This window comes from Grus americana, chromosome 5, assembly GCF_028858705.1.
Source record: "Grus americana isolate bGruAme1 chromosome 5, bGruAme1.mat, whole genome shotgun sequence".
In the NCBI taxonomy this organism is placed as follows: Eukaryota; Metazoa; Chordata; class Aves; order Gruiformes; family Gruidae; genus Grus; species Grus americana.
The window spans coordinates 10,697,852-10,720,962 of record NC_072856.1 but is presented as its reverse complement, the minus strand read 5'-3'; the positions used below and the strand labels follow the sequence as shown (position 1 = coordinate 10,720,962).

Sequence of the window (23,111 nt, the reverse complement as noted above, 5' to 3'; positions counted from 1 at the left end):
CATGTGTGGAATTTACACATGCAGTATATCTTCTATTTTTTTTCATAGATTTTGTAGTCGTGTAACTAATAGCTGACATTAAACCATAACCAATACATTAGAGTAGTCTTTAAAATCTGGACTAAATGGAGCCTGATGAAACTGTACTTTTAGTGGTTATATTAAATTTAAGTAAAATTATACTAGGGATGATATAGGTCTTCTTTATGACAGGCTTAGCATTTTCCAAGACAAAACTAAAAGAATTATGTAGGAAAAACTGTACACTACTTTATGCCATCAACATAATTAAGAATGACACAACATAAAGATTATGGGAGCAAACCCAAGGAAATTCAAAATAATTGGCTACTCCAAGCTGCTACTTCCAACTTGGAGTTTGAATTAATTAAAAGATCAAGTCTAAAATAACAGTAGAAAACCACATACCTAAAAGGATAATTACTCTCCTAAAAAGCCAGAGACGACTTTTAGCATAGAATTTCTTTTCACAGAAGGAAAAGAGTTCTAGGTATCATACCAACTTTGACATGGAGGCAGGTTCAGCTTGGTTCAGCTCTCTGCCCGAGACAGCCTGCAGGAGGAGCACGTGAAGAACCACCGCACAGGATTTTATTTTGTTGGGTGTGGCAAGTTTGTCTCTCATTAAATTGTTAAGACTCCCCTGTAATCTCATGCGTTGCTTTTCAAACTCCGGTCCATACGTTGATCCATAGGACCTGAAGATGATACAAACCTTTTAAACATACACAACTTCTCACACATCCAAGCAAGCAAAGAAATGGTGGGGGAAATGAACATAGTAAATGAATATGCAGAGTATCTTAAATTTCATTAGCTTTATGCAAAAATCATTGAAGTAACTGACCACTGGCATTTTTTTATTAAAAAAATGGCAGGTTTTTGTTTGTTTATTAAAATGTGTTGATTAACATGTCCTCGAAAAATCTGTAGCACTTAGAGCAAACCACAACCATTTGCTCAGACTGTACCACCTGCACTGCCCGGGGCCCATGAGGCAGCCTCCTGGCCCCTTATTCATCTGACAGCAATGAACATTTTCGTCATGCTCCTTCCACTCACTCTGACTGACTCCATGTTCCACCTGCACTATCACACTTTCAAGAAACTTCAACAGGACTGACTTAAGCACAGTATGAACATTATCCAGACTAGTCCTCCTATTCCCTTCTTTGCTTGTCTCCAAACACATGTTCAGGGATGAGCGGTTAGGTCTATGCTATGTCTAAGATGAATAGTGTAACAGCTGACTTGCATGCTCTTTCTGATCCCACAGTGTTGAAGAATATCTTGTTGCTCTTCATGCTGTCTGAGAACCAGTGCTTTTTTCACAAGTTAAAAGAAAAAGTAATTGCTTGCAAAGAATAGCAAAACAATTTATATTAGTAGAAATCCTTCTATGAAGGCCCTGATTTTCAGGTTTGTGGCCACATATAGAAATATGAACATCAGATGGGTATCAAAGAAGTATAATATACAATAATAGTTAAAATTTATGCCACTCCCAGTGACATGCACATAATTAATAATCAGATTTCTAAAGTCACTGAAGTGGGTGTGGAGAGGGTGGGTCCTGTATCAGATGTGGTAGCTTTGCTTCAAGTACAAATTTACTGCAACACAATAAGGTCAAGACTCATGGCAAACTTCATTTCATGTGACTTGCAGACTCAGAAGCATGTACTACACACAGTAAGAAGCAGGCTGGAACTGAAGAGGGCTCCCTCTTCAAGATCAGTCAGTCCAGATGGTTCTGGGGCAACGGCAGGAGAAACAAGTGGCCAGTGCAACTCCAGCATGAAAGTGGAGCTGAATGACTGTGTGAACGCACTATGAGTCATATGATGCAGAACCTCCTGGCTACCACTAATGGTGAAGAAGTGCAGATTAAAGTTCCCTTGTTTTCCTTCATTAAATCCCTCCCTTTAAAATTCAAGAGATTGTAGCAACAGTCCTGGTGAGAATCCATTTAGTATGACATTGGTGCTCAAGGTCTGCTAAACATACAAAACACAATGGATGCCAGTTCACTCATGTGTGAAATAAAATAAAATGTGTAAAGAAGCTTTCTACCTTCCCTAGCCAAGTTTTGCTGCTGATGAAAGGGTGAAATTACCCTTACAGCGCCTGCACTCAGTAGTATGATATTCTAGTACCTCCCAGCTTCAGTTCCCACTCTTCTCATACTCCAGTATGTAGCTCCTGAGCATGCAAGTCGGGGCTCAAGGGCTGGTGGGGCCCAGGAATGCCCTATGAAGATGGGTGAAGACAGAGAAAAGTGCTGCAAGCTGGCTGGCCAGGTAGCTCCACTTCATATTGTGTACAAGGGTCCAATGCCTGCCATACCTCAACAGTGCCCATATTTTGTCCTTTCTTGATAAATCTTTTTCCCAAGCATCTTCAGGAGCAGGTGTCTTTAGCTTCTGTCATGACGTTTTTGTCACCTGTTTTGGGCTGACTGGGATTTAAAATCCACAAAGATGGAAAAGGCTTTGCTCTCCATGAACGGATAGATGAAGTCCTAGGACTTCATGGCAACAGGCAAACTACTTGATAATTGCTAAATTTTGGAATTAGGTTGCAACTTGGCATCCATTTCACACTTACAGAATGTAAGTATTTCCAAGTGAATCCAAATCATGTATGTAGCTTGTCTTTGTATATAATTAATTAACACATACTGTCTTTTCTGTTATTTGTGCTAGTCGCTGGAATTTATCCCCAACATACGTTACTATGGATTCCTTTTTGTTGCCTTTTTCAGTCACTGAAATGGCACATCCATTTTATGGCATATGCTGTATATATATATTTTGATCACATCACACCAAAACATTACTGTGGACTAACTTTAACGCTGTTGATACACTGACCTTTTTTTAACATGGAATGGACAGAAAAAGTACATGGGAAAAGACAACACACTAAGATGGAGTATGAGTGACTGAGCACAACTATGAGAATAGATTTTATAGGATTATGTTAAGTATTCTGTAGATTGTAGAGATGTCAGCTAACGTAAAACTCTAATGTACCAGCTGCTGTCCAAATAGATCACAAAATGAAAGTCCCCATGCTGAGCAGGGCTTAAAATAGAACAGCTGATGAGTAAGATGGTATCTCTTATATAAACTTCACATTTCATGCACTAACATTTTTCATGTCAAATATTCCTGGGGTTGCTATTTTCCATGAAAAACCTGCAGCAGAACAAAAGCACCAAATTGTTTGACTTTTCAGGCTTTAAAATGCAGCTGTTATTTTCATGCCACTCGCAGAAACTCCCTTCTAGTCTGCTTTGTGATTCATGTGTTTGGCTGAATAACTTTCCTGGAACTCAGAACAAGAGGGAAACCTTCCCTAAGTACTTCCTGTCTTTCTACATGTACTAATAACAAGACGGAGTCCTCCCACCTTTCCCATTTACAACACGCCAGGCACACCTACTGGTTGATATACCCATAAGCCTCAGAAATAGTCTGCTTTTGCTCTGTTTTTAAAATAGCATGCATTTTCTCTGGCAACAAAAATATTAAGAGATTACTTAACTAATTGTCTGTTGACAATGGAGAAATCATAGCTCACTGTGAACATTGCCCTTTCTCTTTAAAAGATGGTTCCTGTCTACAGCTAATCGCACCTGTGAAAGCATGTTACCTTAAAACACTGTTGGGAGTACAGAAAGATGTAATGTGGAGGGGAAGTACAACCTATGTCATGTGCTTAACCTTGCAGGCCTTACTCCAAACACCTAATGGAATCAGCACGAAATCGATGCCGAATTTTGACTGTGTAAGAATTAAGTGAAAACTTCAGAATAGGGTCTAGTATATTTACAAGATGAAACGGCAAAAAATAAAATCACTGTCCCAATGTCATATTATAGCCTGTCAATCTGGAAATCCTAAAGGAAAGGATTCAAATTACCATCCTCTAATAAAACCATGGATTGTTAAGCTTTTATTAGTTACCAACACTAACTGAAAATAGAATCAAGCCCCTGTTCTTTCAATATTTCATAGCTTCTTTTCAGAATATGTGTCCTAAGCATCATCTTTTCCTTGTATTTGGAAAATAGCTAAAATGTTTTGTGTAACTGATATGAAAAAATGACCAGAGGTGCTGAGTGGTTTACCGAACTCTTTAGAAGGCTGCCAGCGAGGTACTCCAGTTCTAATTGTGGCTTTGCGTCTGACTTAGTATGTGGGTGTAACCCTGGCCAACTCATTTAATCTCCAGGCCTGTTTTTCCAATCTGTAAAAGGGGGGCTGGTGGTGGTGGTATTATACTTATTTAATTAATACAGTCTGTGGCTGTTAATTAGTTAAAAAAAATTACTCTTGAAATATTTAAATGACATTTACAATTCCAGCTATCCCTTTCTGTTGAACTGATTCTGCTTCTTGTTTGCTCCTTAAAACAAGCAAATTGAGGCTGGCTGAAAAGCTTTCTCTGTTCATTTCATTACCAAAAGGAAAGTCTTGCTGCTTTTTTTTCCTGATTCTTACCCGCATTTCAAGTCAAAGTTGCATATATACTGCCTTGCTCTGGCTATTCTGTGAAATTTAGCTTACAGATTTGTTAGATTTTGCTATTCTTAAATGAAGCTTTATTCCAATAATAAATTAAGCTTTAGCCTACCATAGTGGAGTGTTGTTACTCTCCTGAAATGCAGCAACTAATGCCTAACAGATTTTTTTTCAGTGTTCTAAGAGAAAGATGATCTTTCTGATACCACTGTTTAAGTGAAGCTGCCATTACTCCTATAAGGATGCAAGACAGATAAGGGGGGGGGGGGAAGCACTATAAAAGCTATAGCTTTCCTTGCTAGTAAGAACCAGATTAGTCTTAGTCAGAGATGCAGTTGCCAACAGACCATACAAAATTGTTACACCCCCTCCCAAGTAAAGGCAGTAAAAATCCACCCTGGATCTCAGTGTCCTCAACAAGTCTTGAAGAAATGCACTCAGCCATTTCAAGAATGTCTTTGGTCTAATTCTCTTTTAACAAAATGGCTTCTAGAATTTTTTAATTTTTTGTGCGGGGAGGCAAGAATCTCATACCAGTTAACTCCAGGTTTATACGTGAAATGTAACAAAAAGAAAGTAATATGGTGTTGAATCAAAATTACTCCAAGAATGGATTCTTTTTTATCAACAAAAATGGTAAATAAAACTTTAGTAAACATTTTGATAAAACTTTAGAAAAATGCAAAACAAAAGGTAGGAAGACAAGCTCCTAATGGAAAAATGCTGTTATTTGAAAAGGCTGTAGTCTTCAAGATTTTTAATTTAAAATATTTTATTCACTAAAATTTGATTAACATACTTAAAATTTACCATCTCTCCTTCAAGTTCAGACTTCCAGTCTCTGAAAAAGTAATTAAATTCCACATATTTTTCATGAAGTAAAAACTCTGAACGTGCTTCAACCTCCATTAAGTTCAAATCCAGATAAAGATAGAAATACTTCCTCCTGAGCCTTCCATAAATATTGACAAAATATTGCAAGAAGTACTTAGAATTGCTTAACTCCCTGGCTGTAGCCTCATTTTCCTCATTAGATTCTTCTTCCTGTTCTTATTATGCTGCCAGATATTGGATTGCCAACTCTTGTGAGTTCCTATCGAGTTTCAGAATATTAATCCGTGTTCTTAGAGACCACAGGGCTGAAATCAATGGATTGCACAAGAATCTTCTCTTTTTGTTCTGAAACAAGCTCCTAGCCCTTGAAATGATGACAAAGGTTGTGAGGATAAAGAACAGATTTTAAAAAGCTCAGAAGGAAGCAGGCACATGAAAAAGTCAACATTTATTTATTTATATTTATGATTTTTAATGCTCGAATTGGGAAATATTGTGGTAGGAGTAAGTGTACACTCTTTAAAGTAACAAGTGTTTCTACAAAGGCAGAAAAACCTAATATTCCCCTGGCTTAGGTGTTGTAATATCTCAAGAATTTGAAGAAACCTGAAAAGAATGAGTGAGCAATAGCTTATTAAGACAAAACTTTTGTTTTGAAGAGGTTTGAGCTAGCCACACATCAGCTGCGACATACTATAGTAAATAGACCACCACTGTGGGGTTTTCTGCATCAGTCTGCAAACAGTACCAAGCCATAGCTTCCAGTTTCTTCTGTCCTTGTAACTGGGTTGAAGTATGGCACCAGCTCTGTGTAACAGGGTGAGAGATACGGCTCAGTACATCTCTGGGTTTTTTAAAGTATAGACAGAACAAGAAATCCAGGCATTCAAGTTATTAAGTCTTGCTAATTTTCTATGAGCTATAAGTTCTCCTGCTGCAGGTAAGATCATAGCTCGCATGTCAAGAGTCAAATGGAGGAAGAGATTGGATAAAAGCATAAGACAGGCAAGTTAATACTGCATGTCTGAAAACCTATAAATAAAAAGCTGTTTAAAATGCTGAAAAGCGGCTGGGTCCACAGTTAGGTGCTAAAACAGCACATCTTGGATGTTTTTTGGAAGACAATAAAAAATAAACATGTAAAATACGATCTCCAAACTATTTTACAAAAACTCATGCTCCAAAGACTGAGAGATTTGTGTCCCTCTATCTCTAATTGGGGTCATGAATCATGTTTCAGAGAAAACACAACTAAAACATGAAAGGACTAATTTGGCAGGTACTTCCGAACATCTGTTGCTATTCCAAAGATATATCAGGGCCTGTTTGAAGGCAACCTTCCCAAAAAACCCAATGAAAAACGCTATCAGCATTTGGGTTATCGTTGAGAAACCAGACTCCTTTTTGTGTGTGTAACTAGATATCTAGATTAAAAAATTACTGAAAAATTGCAGATTCTAAAGTGACACATAGCCTTATTATACCTTAGGTAGGCTGCACTTAATGCATATCATACCTGGTACTCTTCTTGACACAAAGTCAAAACCCTAAGACTAGGAAAGTGGTTACAGTACCTTCAAATGTGAATACAGTAAAGCAAATCAATCGGTTGGGACATAGGCTACTTGTTCCAATATTCTATTAATAAACACAATTTTCAGTACAATCACCACATAGAACACTCTCTTCCTGTTTTTAAATCACAATTTTAAGCCAGAAATTAGTCTAAAATCTGGTGTTTAAACATGGTGTAACCATTACCATAGTTAAGGAGGCAGCTAAATTTCTGGTTAAGACCTAATTTACTCCCTTCTTTTAAAAAAAAAAGCATAAAATCTGAAAATTAATCAGGTCAGAGTTGATTGGATGAGGAAACGCTTTTGCTATTGTATCAGACACGCCTGTGCACAGTGCCCTGAGCAGAGTACACAGCTGAGCCAGTCTTTCTAGCAGGTTCCACAGTTTGTGGTGTGATCTCAGTTTCAAGTGCTCCTTCAAGTACTGCCCTTCAAGGAGAAAGTATTCTACCTTTGCTCAAGCCTTACCTCTTCTACTTACTTTTTGTGTTTAGAAATGCGTGGTAGAAGGGTGATGCAAACTCTTTTCCAGCAATAGAAGCTGAACTCTGATCTCATTAAACTTCAAACTGTCATTTCTTAGCTGTTCAGTGATTATCTTTGCACCCTTAAAAATTTAAGATATAAAAGTCACCTATAAGATGCCTGATTGTCTTATTACAGAGAGAAATTCCCTGCACTGAACTTACAGAGAAAATCTATTTTAAAGAAACTCACAGGATTGATGTATATCATCATATGCTGAAAATCAGAATTTGATTAACCAGATGCTGCTGTTTTCTTTAATATCTCATGAATAGAAACTACAGTATAAACACAATTCAAAACAATCATTTATTGGGAAATATGACATATGGCCTGATACGCTGCTTTCCTACAGAAATAGCTAAAGATCATTACTCTTGGCATCATTCCCTACAACAGTCACTGGGCTCATTAAAACAGACAGTATGTGACTGAGTCCATAATTAAGATAGTTTCTACAGGTGGGTAGAAACAATGATAAAAACTACAAAGACTTGTGAGAAAGAAGTAGTCAAGGAGACTTCTCCACCTCCATAACTTCTGTGCACTAAAACAAATCAAGGCAGCACCACTAAAACAGTTGCTGACAAAAAAAAAAATGCATTTGCTCCTTTTTCTTCATGATATACATTTTCATCTTATTAATGTACGGTATTTCGTTTAACTTGTTCTGCTGGAGGGTTTTTCTTTGAGTAGGAACATCCTGATGTGAACAGGAAGTTTGTATCCAGCAGGGGCCACTTGTTGCCTGGGTTTAGTCCCAATTCAATTAGGTTGGAAACCAAACACATTCTGTGATAGTGGATTGGAATAACCACAACCGTGCTGTGATGCAATAATGCTGCAACCCAAGCTGCTCCGGTGATGTTATACTACTAAATGTAAACCAACCATTTGTGATGCAGCATCACAGGACAGGAAATGTTAAGACAATTATAATGTGGCAATGATAATCAGATGTAGCAATAATACAATCACATTTAGAAAATATTTGCATTTGAAAGCGGCTACGCTGTGATCATATTCTTGCAACACATCCTCTTTACATGCCAGCACTGTTGCGTGGATTATCTAAATTTAGACTATAACATGGTGAAGTAGATGACTTTACTATATTCCATCACTGGCCTTTTTCACATGCTGAATAAAATTATTGCTGCTTACAGCATTGGCATTACACAATCATGTTGGGAGATGATGGAGCATTTACGTTAGTGAAACTGATGGCGGCACCACATGTGTGCTTACGAGACATTCTGAAGGGTGTTTTGAGGGTATCATGTGAGGACTCACCAAATACAGCGTACAATGCAACATCACCTTACTGACACAGTATTGTGTACAGGCACCACGTACGTACAGCACGTGAGGCACACAAAAGGCTGGGACTTGCTAAGGCAGGTTGCCGACATCGCAACGGACTCTGCAGCTGAGGCGATGGCAGGCCAAAAGATACGCGCCATCACAAGGCAACGATGGTGACCCCACGTCAGGGAGGAGCGAGGGCAGGCAGCCCATGCCAACAGGGCAAGGCCGGGCAACAGCTCCCGCTGGCCGGCAGAGCGCAGCTCCCCACACCCTGAGGCGAGCGGGAGGCCCCCAGGGCTGCGGCCCCCAGGCGGCCCGCCCCCGGCGCGGTGTCTTTGTTACTGAGGGACGAGAGGCGAGGCCTAAGCGCAGGCGACCGCCTTGCCGCCTTGGGCAGTGCCGTCAAGGCTGCCGCGCTGACCTTAACGCCCCACGAAGTGACGTCACTGCCCAGGCCGATGTCACACGAATGACGCAGAAGGACAGGGTAGCCCTAGCGGCGGCACTGAGGCAAGGAAGGCATCGAGAAGGAGCTGCTGACGACGCTCCGCCCGCCGCGGGAAGCCACAGGCAAACCAACACGGAAAACCGCCACGCCGACGTCGCCACATCCGGGTCCCGCGCCGCGACTAACGGCCCGGCCCGCCCCCTCCCCGCTTCGCCACCGCGCACGCGCCCCTCCCTCCGCCCATCAGCTCCGCCCTCGGCCGGGGGGCGGGATCAAAACTCCCAGCCGCCTTTTCGATTGGTTCCCACTCCAGGGGAGCCCGGGGATTAGCTGCCGTTCAGGAGGGCGGGCGTTGCCCGCTTTCTGGCCGACCATTGGGCAAAGCCGCCGGGGAGCCGCTCGCCCGTTGGCGGGCGGGCGCGTCCGGTCTGGGGCTGGAGGAGGGTGCCATTGGCTGGAAAGTAGGTTAGTGGTGCGCCGTTGGGTGGCAAGCCAGGCGGAAAGTAGGTCAGGGACGGGGGCTGCCTGCGCCGGGCGCTGCTCCGAGCGTGCAGCGCGTTGCCGAGGGACAGCGACCCGCTCCCCCTCCTCCCCCCCCCGGGCGCGGCGCGGCGAGGGGGCGCGCGGAGCTCGCGGTGAGCCGCTAACGGGCAGTGGGCGACCGTTGGGGGGGGCGCTAACGGGCGGTGGGCTGCTGGGTGAGGGCGGTCCGCGGCCCCGGCTGAGGGAACGGCGCCCCCCTGGAGGGTGGGGGGAGCCCGGTGGGTGGTGTCCCACCCCACCCCCCCCGGCCGCCACCCCTCCGGAACTGCCTCCTCCGGCAGGCCGTGGGGAGCTACCTGCCCCGGGAGGGGTTGGGGGCTGCGGCTTCCCCGGTGGGAAGGGGCCGGACTGGGAGAGGGGGGGTAGTGGGGCCCGCGGCGGCAGTGCCGGGCTGTGCCCCTTGGAGCTGGGGCCGGGGTGGGGGGCCGCGAACGGAGCGACCCCGGTATGGACTGTCTCGGCGGTGTGACAGGACCCGGAGGTGACGGGGCGGACGCGAGTCGCGGCCGTTTGCAGCCGGGCCCGCTGCCGGCGCGGCAGCTCGTCCGGACCCCGGGGGCAGCGCTGGGGCCGGGGGTCCTGCTGTCGGTGCGTCCTCGGCTCGGCGGAAGGGGCGGAACGGGGCGAAACCGGGGGTCGAGGAGCCCAGTGGAGGCAATGCCAGGCTTGTTCCTCCTCCCAGGTGTGAGTTAGCCTTCTCAGGGACACGGAGGCTGAGGTAAGTCGCTGAGCAGAGATGTTGGTGCCCCTTCCCCAGCAACAGGAATGGGGCCCTTCGACCTCTGTCCTGCGGCCGATCCCTTGGGTCTTTCTCAGTAAATCAGGTGCCTTGTGGTAAAGTCAGCTTTAGCTGAGGCCTGAGGAGTGTGTGTATTAAACACCAAAATTATGGTAGTAGTTGGAAATTTCTATGGGTTGTGACTGTTGCACGGAGGAGGCCAGTCCTACCTGTAGACAACTAGAGCCAACTTGCCAGTCCCACAGCTATGGGATTCCTTGCTTCCTAACAGTACAGCTCTGTTACCTCCTGAAGGTTTTATGGTGAACCCGAGGGTCCTGAGGCAGTCCTCCCTGGTGCTGTCGCTTCCCGGGCTGTTGCTGATGGGTGTATGTGCATCTTTGTTGTCAACAGGAGAAAGAACACTTTTCTATGATAGGGAATGTAGAATACTTGGGAATGTTAAAGTGGCTTCCCAAGATCAGGATTTTGTGCTTGGAGAGGCAGGGGAATCAGTTTGCATTTTTAATTGCTGAGGTTTCTGTTACTCTGATGCCTCAATTATAACAGTTTTGGAAAGATTTTAGTACTTGAAAATAATGGTGAAGAAACAAGTGGGTGTGTTTTCTTCCTTTTGAAACAGATATGCCCACAGCAATTTTTAAGTGTTTTCTTAGTATTCGAGGTAGAAAGGGTTGATGCAGATAGCAACTGTATTTTTAAACGGTTTTGAATCCAATCTCTTCATAAAATTAATTTGGTCTTTATGTAGAAATTTCTTCAAAATGTTGGTCCTTGAATGTTCAAAATGAGACTACATTTTAATTTGTTTTTTAATAGGTTAGCATTAAAATACCTGTCCTGACTGTTTAGTATATCTTTTCTTTTGTCAAAAGGACTTTTTAAATGGTAGCAACTGACTGCAGCAACAGGCTGCAGCTAAGTTTGTAGGGGGAAAAAGGAAGGTTGTTTGTTTTAATTAACTATTAATACTAACTGTCTCTGTACATGGTCTTGCAGAAGGCTGTGGTTAAACTCTGCCCTCAAAAGAATGTATGTTTTGTATGCTCTAGGAATATGCAAATGTAAATAGCTATTTGAAGTGTCAGAAACTATAGACCTCATCTGAATATTTTAAAGCACGATTGCCTATTAAGGGAAAAGTCTTCTAAGTTTTGTGGGTTTATGTTTCTCATGACAATTCATGATTTTATGCCTACTTGTAGAAATGGACTATAAAATAACCCAATAAAATATTGTGGTTATAGATTAATGTGCTGGTTTATCCCGTATTCTCTTCCACACTGTGTGTTTCCGTTGTCTGTCCACATGGCAGTTGTGGTGGATGGTGCCATGTAGCCTCAAGGTCTGTAAAAGAAGTACGTTGGGAGACTGCCTAGCCAAGAAGTGCCTACCATAGAGAACCTAAGGATAGCTGTTTTGCTTTGTTCTTCCCTACAAGGCCCTTTGGGGAGATGTGGGGGTGTCAGTAAACTAACTTAGCTGTAGCTGGGATTCCATAAAGCCAGACCAGAAGTTAGGGCCTGCTACCAAGTCACTGTTACCACCTGCTACCAAGAGTCCTGCTGTATTTGGGGACCATTGCTAAGGATGTATCAGGAAGGTGATGTATGTAGGGGGGAGTTTAGTGGAGATTTTTTTTTTTCCTTCAAATACCTGGTCTCAAAGATTCTTTTGGGAAACCAAGATTATGAACAAGTGAACATTCATTGGATTTACTTGGCAGAACTTAAAGTTGCACACAGTTCTTTACACAAGACTACAATGAAAAAGCTGAGACCTAATGTGATAGTTGCAGCCTGTGTGCTGCAGATGAGTAAGACCATTTTTCAAAGTGAACTGATACCAAGCGCACTGGAAATACCAAGAGACCTGTAGGTTAATAGGTTTAGATGAATACAGAAGTGATGTTTTCATGCTCAAATTCAATATTTTAAGCTGGTTTTGGCACAGAGCCAGTTGTCTGTGTGGTTAGGCTTTGACAGGAGGTACAGGAAAACCTGAAGGAATACATTGTTGTTAAGTAAAACAAAGTGAATTTCATGTATCCCTTAGCGGCTTTCTCTTTTTTAGTTCTGTAACTTGTATGCTTTTCATTTTTTAACTTTTACCATTGCAGCTACCTATGTCTCAAAGTATTATAAAGTTTAAAGTTCTCTAACTTCAGTTGTCTTCAAGAAAAGATGTGTAAAGGCATGACATGCACATGATTGCAAAGAGAAGCCCAGAATAAATACCTATTTTGAAGCTTGTGTAGCTTCCTTGTTCTCAGTAAGTTTACAGAATGCAAAGAATACTTAAGGTTTCTCTTGTAACTTTAATATATTAAACATGGTTTGAAAATTTTGGGTTTGGCTGTCATACTTGGAAACCTTCAGACTAAAAGTAAGTGGGTTTGATAAATGTAGTAGCTGAGATGATACTGACTGGAACTCAGCATCAGCTTTTGTACTTAGTTGTTGAAAGCTCTGCTTGATCAGCCCGTAGAAATTAGGATCTGCATTTTAGAGGTGCTTGAAGATGCAAATAAGGTGTTTTGTGGCATTTTCAAAAGTGATGAAAGATCTTTCAATCTAGGTTTAAGAGTTGCTGTAGGGTTTAGATAACGGGCTCAAAAAGTAAAGCAGCAATTCTGCCTGGTGTGTGTGTGTATATATATATACGTATGCATATATATATGTTTATGGTAGTCTTGTGTTGTGGTAGTAAATATATTCCAGGTTTAGTCAGATCAGATGCAAACTGGTGACTTTTGCATACTCCTGTGGTGTTATGTAGGTGAAACTCAAGACACTGAAACAACACAGAATGATGCTCTTAGAAAACGAGAATGCTTTTCTTTTTAAGAGTTAGTGTATTGAGTTATTTGGAAAGCCTATTTAAGTTTTTTTTGTGATCTTTTGTTGCTAGTTGTAATTATCAAATTGTTTGTATCTGTATTTAATCACTTTGGATATTGTTAAATAACCTGTGGTATATATTTAATTGAACTTTACGTTGAATGAGGTGGATATTGAGGTGAATAGCTTGCTGGCATGAACTGCATATTGCACCTGCCTTTTTTTTACTTCAATTTGTTGGAAAAACGCAGTAAGGCTACTTATCCAAGGCCCAGACTTCATCTCCTTGGAAACCTGATCTTTCACCAGATGTTGAGAAATGTAATTTCTTTTTTAATCCATTCTGCAGAAGAATGCAGATCAAAACGGCATCTTCAGGCTTGGGTAGTCTGGAATATTCATTAACAACAACAACAAAAAATAGTCTGACATTTCAGTCTTTATCCCAGAGAAGACTGATATTATTTCAAATTTATTTTAGCTGTTGGTAAAATTCCTGTAGTGGTTGTATAGTTTAATTCAGTTCAAGAACTGGCTGATAATGTCTTCTTCATGTGTATAGTGCAGGACTATCTGTGTTCGCTGCCCCTTCCTTGCCTGCAAGGATTGATCTTTCTTCTCTGTGTTCAGGTCATCTTTTCTCCCTTGTAGCTGCAAAAAGATATTTCTTAGCCAAGGCATACAGAGTTTGTAACCTTTTCAGTCTCCTGCCATTTGAGAAGCTGTTATTCAACGTCTCTGATGTCAGACACGCTTCTAGGTCAGCTGCTGGTGTCAGAACAACTTGTGACCCTGAGCTGAAGCCATGCTGTAGTTTAGTAGGTTGGTCTTCTGTAGGAATGGTGCCAGTAGGCTACTTATAGAGCAAGAAATATTGTTGGCAGGATTTTAGAATGGTGAAATAGCAAGCCACATTTCTTGTAGTTTAAGATGTTGATGTTCTCTACTAACTTTCAAAAACCCATTCATATGAATGTAAGCAGTTGAGGAAGATGGTTATAGTTTTCATGTTTGTTTTGACAGTATTTTCCTTGCAAATGTTAGTGGGCTCTATTTTCCACAGGTACAAGGCAATTTAGTGGCACCTTGTGTAAAGGAAGCAGCAACTATATTGCTAAATCCTTAACGGTCCTTACTTGGTGTGGCTGTGATGGAAATACATCTTCCACCATGCAGTTGCTGTAATGCTGAGAAGGAGGTGTTTGGCAATTCCTAAGCAGTGTGTATTGGCATCATGTGTCTCAAACCGCTTTACTGGGAGGCATTTTATAATAATCATATATGCTTATTCAATTGTAGCTGTGTGCCTTAATTCCTTTCTGTGTCAGCTAAAAATAAGTTAATGGAATCCATGTGTTTTAAAGTCGTGATACAAGACTACTTGGAAAACTCTAAAGTTAGTCTTACCCTTTTGGGATTGATGTAGCTTTTGGAGGGAGAATGAAATAAGACCATCAGAGAACTCAGAAATGAGTATTATTCTTGATCTAAAGTTCTTTTTCTCTTGGAAACTTCCTTAAAGTGGCTTTGCCTTTTCTAGCTTGCTTAACAAAAAAGGACAAGATCAGAAAGATTTTGGTAGAAATTGCTAAATAATGCTGTACTGCAGAATAGTAACAGAGTGAAGTGAGAAGGAAAAGTTACTTCCTAGAAGAATCAGGAGAAAATAAACCTAATATATTTTAACTTCTTTTTGAAGAATATTTTTTCTGTCTTTAAAACTTAAACAACCAAACCGGTTCAAGGAAACTTATTTCTTGGATTGTTATGTATTGATTTTTCTTTGTTATCTATGGGTTTTTCTTGGAGCATTAAGAAATTTAGGACTTATCGTTTTACTTCAAATTGAAACATGTAGTAAAAACTAATAAAACTTTTATCCTTTATGTTGTGTGCATGCATTGTAGTTGTGTTGAGAGTGACAGCAAAATGGCTTTAGTTCAAGTTCTACTTTTTATTTCTACCCTTCACTCAAGGATCTCTGATAATTGTATTTTAAAACCCCCTGAGATTTGGGGTTTATGCTGCAGTTTGGCTACTAGCATATTAGTTTTAGTATAACCTTTTAAAATAGTATTAATTTTGCCTGTAGTCTTGAATGGCCTGGTCATTTTTCAGGGATAAATTCTGGGGTTCAGAGTACATTGCAAAAAAATCAGAGATTAGTCTTTGAGGTTTATGTTAGAACGTGTTTTCTGACCTTGTCGGGTTTTCCAATTTGCAGTTCTAGAATTGTTGACTGAGAAACAGGATGCCTTTGTTCCTTTTCCCAATATGTTTTGTTGCCAAGTCATTTCATGTAATCTTTGAATTTGTGTTTACAAATTGGTTTGTTACGAATTCACTGAGTCAAGGAAAAAAGTCAGTGTTAATACCGTGCTGTCAACATACTTAAGAATGTTTTTGTGTTATACTCAGGATGTGGCGCAAATTCATAACTCCAGAAACTTACTTAAGTTTCATCTTAGAAGGCTCTGGTATCTAGATTTTTTTTAATTTTTTTTCCTTAATGATCTGATAAAGCCTCTGAAGATTAGGCAAACTTGCTGTCCTGGAGTAACATTATACTGTAGTTCTAATCTATACCCAGTTTACTATGGCTTTGAATTTTGAAAAGTCTTCATCACCTTAATTTTTACAATCTAAGTGAAGTTTTATGATATTAGATGCTGTAAAAAATTTACATTTGTAGAACTTGTGTTATTTCTTATGTGAAATTAGGACGTTTTAAATGATGTCTGTTACAACCCTTCATTCTCACAATGCCATTTTTAGTGAAAAAGCATGTGTGAAGAGAAGTTACGCATTAGCTTGGAAGTTTTTTATTACAAATACTTCAGTTTCTCCCTATTGTTTTAGAATTCATTCTATTTCTCTATTTTGAATGTACTATTTTGCTGCAATGACCGAACTAGCCACTGAATATTACAGTTTAATTTAGAAACCTGTCAAGTCAGTTCAGTGATTTCTTAGTGGGACTTGTCACATAAAAACCTTAGAGTAGCTGGAAGTGCTCTCCAATCATTAAAGAATAATCTATTCAAAATGTTGCCAAATGCTTGCCATGCAGTTTAGGTCTAAATTCTAGAAGTTTGAGAGGTTATTTGTATTTTAGAAATATAAGGCCAGCAATTGGCTATTCCTATTTTTAATAGGAAGAGAGAAATAAGAGCAATGACTTTATGCTAGTTTGGGTTTATGCTGGAATTTTCTATTTTACCTCTGTCAGACATTTTAGGGCTTGTGTGTGTATATATACACACACTTTTTTTTTTTCTCCCCTCATATCTGAGACATAAGCAATTTGGTCAGCCTCTCTGGCCTGGGAATAGTCAGAAGAAAGATGAGTATTTCCGTATTATAGCATTTAAAAATCTAGTTCAGTCTGTTTAAAAGATCCTAGCTGGCAATAAAGAGTACTTAATTACTGTATTTGGCATTATTTGTTGAATGAAGTAATTCCTGTCCTAATTTAGCCGACTTGATCATGAGACTCTTCCATAGCAAATGCCTGCTTTATTTTCTTAGCTGGAATAGCTCTTTATTCATCTTACTCTAATGCTGTTATCATTAAGAATAAGATGATGAGGGGGGAAAAAAAGTAGAGATCATTACAGCAGTCAGCTGTTGTAGAAACTGATGTTTTTACATTCCTGTTCCTGGTAGAGATTATCAATTTACCAGCTCAGAGCAAATTTTAACAATTGTGTTCAGCTGATGCCACCGTCTGAGTTTTCTGACTCTGTCCTTTATATATATGTTCCTCCCAAGAATTTTAGTCTGACTGATGAATTTTTGGAGGCTTTCAAGGACCTGTGTGGGAAATTGCTCTGTCCAGGGCAGTATCACCAGGACTGTGCTCAGGTACTTGGGCAGGACAAAACCCAAAAACCTATGGCCAAAAAGAGCTATCTGTTTTTGATGCCCAGCAGTTTGTCCTATGATGACACATGAATCCTTTGCAACATCCATTGACAACTGGATGTACTTGGACAGTAGTTCTGATGATCATTTGAACTGGGTTGCTATGGACAAAGTAGCTCCCATCAACAGTCCAACTCCTTCCTGGCTGACCATTTCCATCCATGTATCCTGTCCCTCTGCTCTGTGATGGCACATGTTTGGGCAAAGGTAGTGGGCTGGGGAATCTGCTGTGGCTCAGGGATAACTTTTTTTGAGATTACTCAGTTCACTGATACCATACACCTTGTGGCTTCATAAATATTTGTGCTTTTGTAGGTTAGAAAACAGCACAGCTAATGAAATGAGTAGTTCTGAAGGAGAGGTGGGAGAGGCAATAAGTGTGAAGACTGCTGTTTTAAGTATGTTACAGTGCAACCTTGATGTGGAAGATGATGATTAATGGCAGAACATTTTTGGATTAAGCTGTGTTGGGTCACTTCTTTCATAAATCTACATAAAAAATTGAAAAAACAATACATCTGGTTTTGATACCCAGAAGCCAGAAAAATAAACAACTTTTTACTTCCATCTCTGGAGCTACACAGTGGAACCGTTCACTATTTTTTGTGCCATTTTTAAAATTCTTTTTCATAACAAGAAAGAGTAACTCAGCTAGACCTCTGATTCTTTTCCCTTTCCTTTTACTGGCTCATGTGCTTCTAGGTTGCCAGATGAACAAATATAGAAGTGTTTCAGATACGCAAATCTCTCAGGAGTTCATTCACCATGATCACTTGACTTTACCGGCGCTGAACACTCCTTGAAGTCCAAGTTGTTGTCAAACTGATAATTTATCTAAAAATGGCAGAGACCCAGCAATGTCTCCAGTTAGGCTTGCCAGGAAATCTGGAGGAAATGGAATATAAGAAGGAGACTAAAAGGAAGAAAATTTTTTTTTCCACCAAGACAATAGATGGTTTGGACTTAAGTCCACTAATTGCATGCACCTCTGTGCGCACCTCTGCTCCCTTTCTGTGTAACGAAAAAATAAATCTTGAATTGCTGCTTAAGAATGATTCTCTAATTTGGTGTAGATCTTGTCTTGCTATCAGTTTGTCTACATATTCTGTTTTCTGGAAGGAGAACTCTAAAACCTACTCAGGCTTCCCTTTAGAGAAATATTGGCACCTTAGTTTGTTCTTGGTGTTCTTATCAAATAGCCATTCAGGCGAACTGTCCATGTGTTCAGTCACATGAAAATCTGTTTTCTGTATGGCTGTGATGTACACTTTTTGGAATATAAATAGAAAATAAGGAAAGGTTTAAGTCAGCAGATGACAGGAGAATCCATGCCTTCTACTTAAAATGAATTAATGACTGTTTTTTTTTTTCCCCCCCTAGAGTATATGAATACTACTACTGAGGACCAAATAGTTGCACATCTCGGAAGCGGGACAAAAAAAAAAAAGGAAGACGTGCCTATTGGTATCTCATTTGAGACCTAGTTAGCATTGTAGCATATTGATGATCTGTCTGTAGCTGAACTGATCATTGTCCAGGTCTACAAGACTTTTGAGATTTCTTTAAATGCTTAAGTTAGTCTAGCAGAGTTCTGAGTGCTCTTTAGGCAAAATTAATGTGCCTTTTAGAACTGGATTTGCTCAGGCAAGTAGTTAAACCTCTATGGATTCATTCATGGTGTGCTGTAAAACTTGTGTAATCTACTTCCTTTGGCACAGCTTTCAGATGCATACTTCTTATTTTTTAAAACAAATATTTTGTTAGTCATCTGACTTGTCCTGTAGTTTTAGGATGTTTCCGTAGCTTGCTTGTTTCCTGTAGCCCTAAACATACCAGAATGATTGTGTCCCCTGGCAAGCCTGGGAAAGTGCTGGTTTCTGTTATTTGTCAGTGAAACCTATTTTTCCATTTTTCTGTTGAATTTTGTTTGGTGACTTTGGAAAACCTGGTAACTCATCTCTGACTTTATTTACACACCCCTTCCCCCCCCCCCCCCCAAAAAAAAAAAAAATCCCCCTTAAAGTTGCCTGTGCGTGGCTTTTTGTTATCCTTTTGTCTCCATTCTGTAAGCGCTTTGTTTGCTTTTGTGTGTGTGTTTTGTGGTGATGGTGATGTTTTGGAATGATACTGTGTTGGCAGCCAGGTCAGAGAATGACATTGGTATAAGTTCTCAGGTTTATCCGTAGAAGGGTCTGGCGAGTGGATTTTAGAGAATTTGAGGAAGCAGAAAAAGGAACTTTCCAACACCTGGAAGAGCCTTGATGCACTAGCATGTTTCTACTTAGAGAAGAAACATTAGGGATAAACACAGTTAACTTTAATTTCCCTTTCTAGCAAACCTAATTGCATGTTGTAGGAAGTACCATAGTTTTCCACCTTCAAATACAACACAACACATCCCTTTTAACTCCTCCCTGTGATGTAATTTGGCTGAGTCTGTTTTGGCAACAGCCTGTAAGTTTCTCTTGTCATTCTTTATGGTGTAGTTCTGTATTTTCCACGCATCCTTCCAAAAGTCTCATCAGAATCATTTCCACATGTGAGCTAATAATTGTCTTCCGCTCTTAAGAGAGGTGGTCAGTTAGTTCCTGCTGGCTTCCTGTATTGTTGTGTTCTGCTTAACTTCATAGTTTTCAGATTCCTACTTCTCAGTCTGTAAACATCAATCATCTCAGTACAATTATATTTTGATGTTTTTATGTGCCATTCCAATGCAGAACAATATTTCTTAAATCTAACTTGCCTGGATGTTGAATAGCATTCATACAGGTTGTTGACTGTGCTCCTATGTATTGCAGATTGATTTGTTTTTACTCGGGTGTTGATAAAAGAGCCTCCTATAAAAGGAATAAATTTATTCAAAGCAACAGCTCACCCACGCACACACACTTTTAAGACTGTTTCTGAATACTTCTATTACGCTGGAGGCTTTGTTGGCTTATTCTTCCTATAACATCCCTATAGAAGTTAACCTGTGTGTTCTCGTGTTCAGGTGTGTGTTGGCTACATAAGTTATATGTACGCTTACTGTTGAGCTCATCATCCATCCCCCTCCTTTGTACAATGCTGGTACTTGTTTGATTCCCTAAATCATGTTACTGTCATCTACTCAGACTTGTAGCTTTTTTTAAAATTATTTTTGGCAGGATAACTTTTAATCTATTTTGGATCTCTGAACAGTTCACCAGTGCTATGGAGTTGAAAGCTGAAGCTAGGAGGTTAACAACTCTTGCAGTCACACTTCAGTTACAAAGGGTTAAATGTTTAGATTTGCAACTTCTCATCTAATAAAAAAAAAAAAGTAAGAATTCTGTCACATGAATCTCCCAAAGAAAGGTCTATGCTGCACTGTAAAAATCCGTGTAGCCCCATATTAAATAAATTAGCTAACTGATTCATACAGTTACTGTTTGTGATCTAAGCAAGGATTAGTCAGTAGCATTGTTTCTGGCAATTTCCACTTGGCTTTGTCCTTGATGTTACACTAGTCAGCATCTGTATCAATTATATGATAACAGAAGAGACTCTTACTGGTGAGCGAGCCAAATGGCGCAGGTTGGTGTGTTTAGTTAGCACTCCAACAGCCTATGTGACTCGATAAGATCTTGCTTAAGAAATTGTGCGATTTCTAACTAGCTGCCAAACAGTCATATATCTGTATATCACACTTAAAAGATGAAGATCTGAAGTGGCTGAGGGTGGCAGATCCCAGTGCAGTGTTACAGAGAGGTGGACAAATTATTTTTTTTACTTGGTAAACAAGGATATCAAGCTGGATACAAAAGTAGTTTGATATATGTATGATGTTAATTATCACTTAATGAAGTACAAGAAAGTATTAAAGTTAAGTGTTTATAGAAAACTGAAAAGAATTCAAGGAATGAACTGTGTTTGCAAACACAACCTTACTACAGTGGGAGACCAAACAAATACAGCTAAACTTAGTTAAAGGAGGAAAAAGCAATTCACTGAATTAATCCTTCAGTTAATGACCTGATGAGGTTACCTGGTAGGAGAAAATGAAATGAGGTTTACTGCCTGATAGGTGACCTACTCCAATTCAGACTAGAAAAGTTGGAAGTTTTGAACAAGAGGAACTAAGCCTTGGAACAGAAAAGGTGGGAGGAGGGTAATAGGTTCTTGCAACATCAGGTCATCCAGGATATCTTTGTAAAATAAACTGTAGGCAAGACTTCAGGTGAGTGGAGAACTGTGTATATTAACTGAAGTGCTTAGTAAGGTGAAGTGTGGGATGGCCATCCCGAGTGTGTGTTTCGGGTGCTTTGTGCCTAACGACTTTTACAAGGTTCCCTGCTCAGTGCTATTGTTTCTAGGTGCTGCATAGGAATGTAGTTGTTTAAACTGGGTTTGAAATTCCACTTATGAAAGCAGATGCCCAACATACAAATGTTGTTTCCTATATTAGACTATTTTTTTTCTGGTAAGTGAAGCTTTTACGCTTGCCTTGCTAAACTCTGCGTAATGTGTACTGACTGAATTTAAATCTTCCACCTGGTGTTAAGTGATGTTATGGTGATAACTGCAGGTTAGTTGACTTAAACCAGAGGTAACCTAGAAAGGTTTTTTGAGGGTGTTGTATACTTTACACTTTCACTATGGGTATTCCATGTATGTCATTCTTGTAAGTAGAAGTTTTTTTCTGAATACTTAGGAATTGAGATAATGTTCTTTTGCTAATACTGAAAAGAAGGTAATAGTGACTGTTGCATGGTGTAACGAAGACCCTGTTCCTGTAGAGTCCTGTCTTGAGTAGTGGCTGTGAGTGGCTGCCCAGCAAAGAGTAAGATTAGGGCAAGCATGTGTCCTCTCACACTGGCCCACAGTTATTTTCAGCTCAAGGACATCATGAGCCAGATGTGGTGGTAATCCTCAGTAGAATTCCTTGCCATTAATTGGTCCTACCTCTCTCTGGAAACCACGTGATCATCTAGTCTGCCTGTTATGTAGCAGAGTTTCTACAGCCTGCTATCTCAGGTGTGAAGAGCTGTGCTGTTTTCAACCTTTCAGCCAATCTTTGTTTGATGTCCCTATGACACTTGATGATTTTGTAGACCTTGGTCCTGTCAATTTTCTAGCTTACTTCATTGTTCCTTATACAGAACTTAGTGCCTGTCTTGTTCCACTGAGTGAAACTGGAAGGCTTTCCATTTTCTAATAAATTTAATTGCTGTGAATTTGTTGGATGATATCCAAGTCGTCCTCCGTACTGTTCAGGAGCTGTAAATAATTATGAGCATTTGTAAGTGGTAACTAAGGGACTGTATTATTAATATTTGGCACAAGCCTGCTACTTGCGGAAATAAGATCATCTAAACCTACTTAAACTTTTTGTGGAGGAATGTGAACTGTCTAGTGATCCTTCCTAGGTCCTTTGGGATCGGACTGCGTAGGTCGTGGAATGTTCTCTTGGAATAAAAGAATGGGTTGGAAAAACTTCTGCTTGCAACTGTTAGTCAGATGGCCCTTTGTCCTTTATTGTATCCCTCCTTCATTTGGAAGAGGGGGTCGTTGCATGGGTGGATCTTTGATCCAAGCGAAAGCAATCATTAAGAAAAAAATTTTTAAAAAAATGAAGCCTTCAGTTTTACCAAGAATCCTTTTGTGGTATGTGTGGCTGTGTTTTGTTTTGGTTTTTTTCTAAGCAAGTTTTCATTCTCTTTTGTGCATGTTTGGTGTTGGCAGGATTTTTTATCTGTTTTTTTTTCTGTGGATGACAGGGTGTTCTTCCCCACTTGCTTTTTTTTTTTTTAAATAGTCAAGATGTCTGCATATTATAGGGACCCTATTAAGTGAATTGCTGGT

The 23,111-nt window shown here is 40.2% G+C and overlaps 1 protein-coding gene across 4 annotated transcripts in view; it reads left to right on the top strand.

Annotated features, from left to right (window-relative positions):
• Window positions 1–9,635: 9,635 nt before the first annotated feature.
• The window catches only part of BMAL1 (basic helix-loop-helix ARNT like 1), a 51,278-nt gene continuing 37,802 nt past the window's right edge, over window positions 9,636–23,111 (top strand). For 2 of the 4 annotated variants that reach the window (XM_054827217.1, XM_054827212.1), the window contains exon 1: window positions 9,741–9,877. The gene's annotated coding sequence lies outside the window, so the exon portion shown is untranslated. Of the gene's footprint in view, window positions 9,708–9,740; window positions 9,878–10,484; window positions 10,504–23,111 lie in introns of those variants that run through there. The other 2 variants (XM_054827214.1, XM_054827216.1) reach the window with 2 other exon arrangements.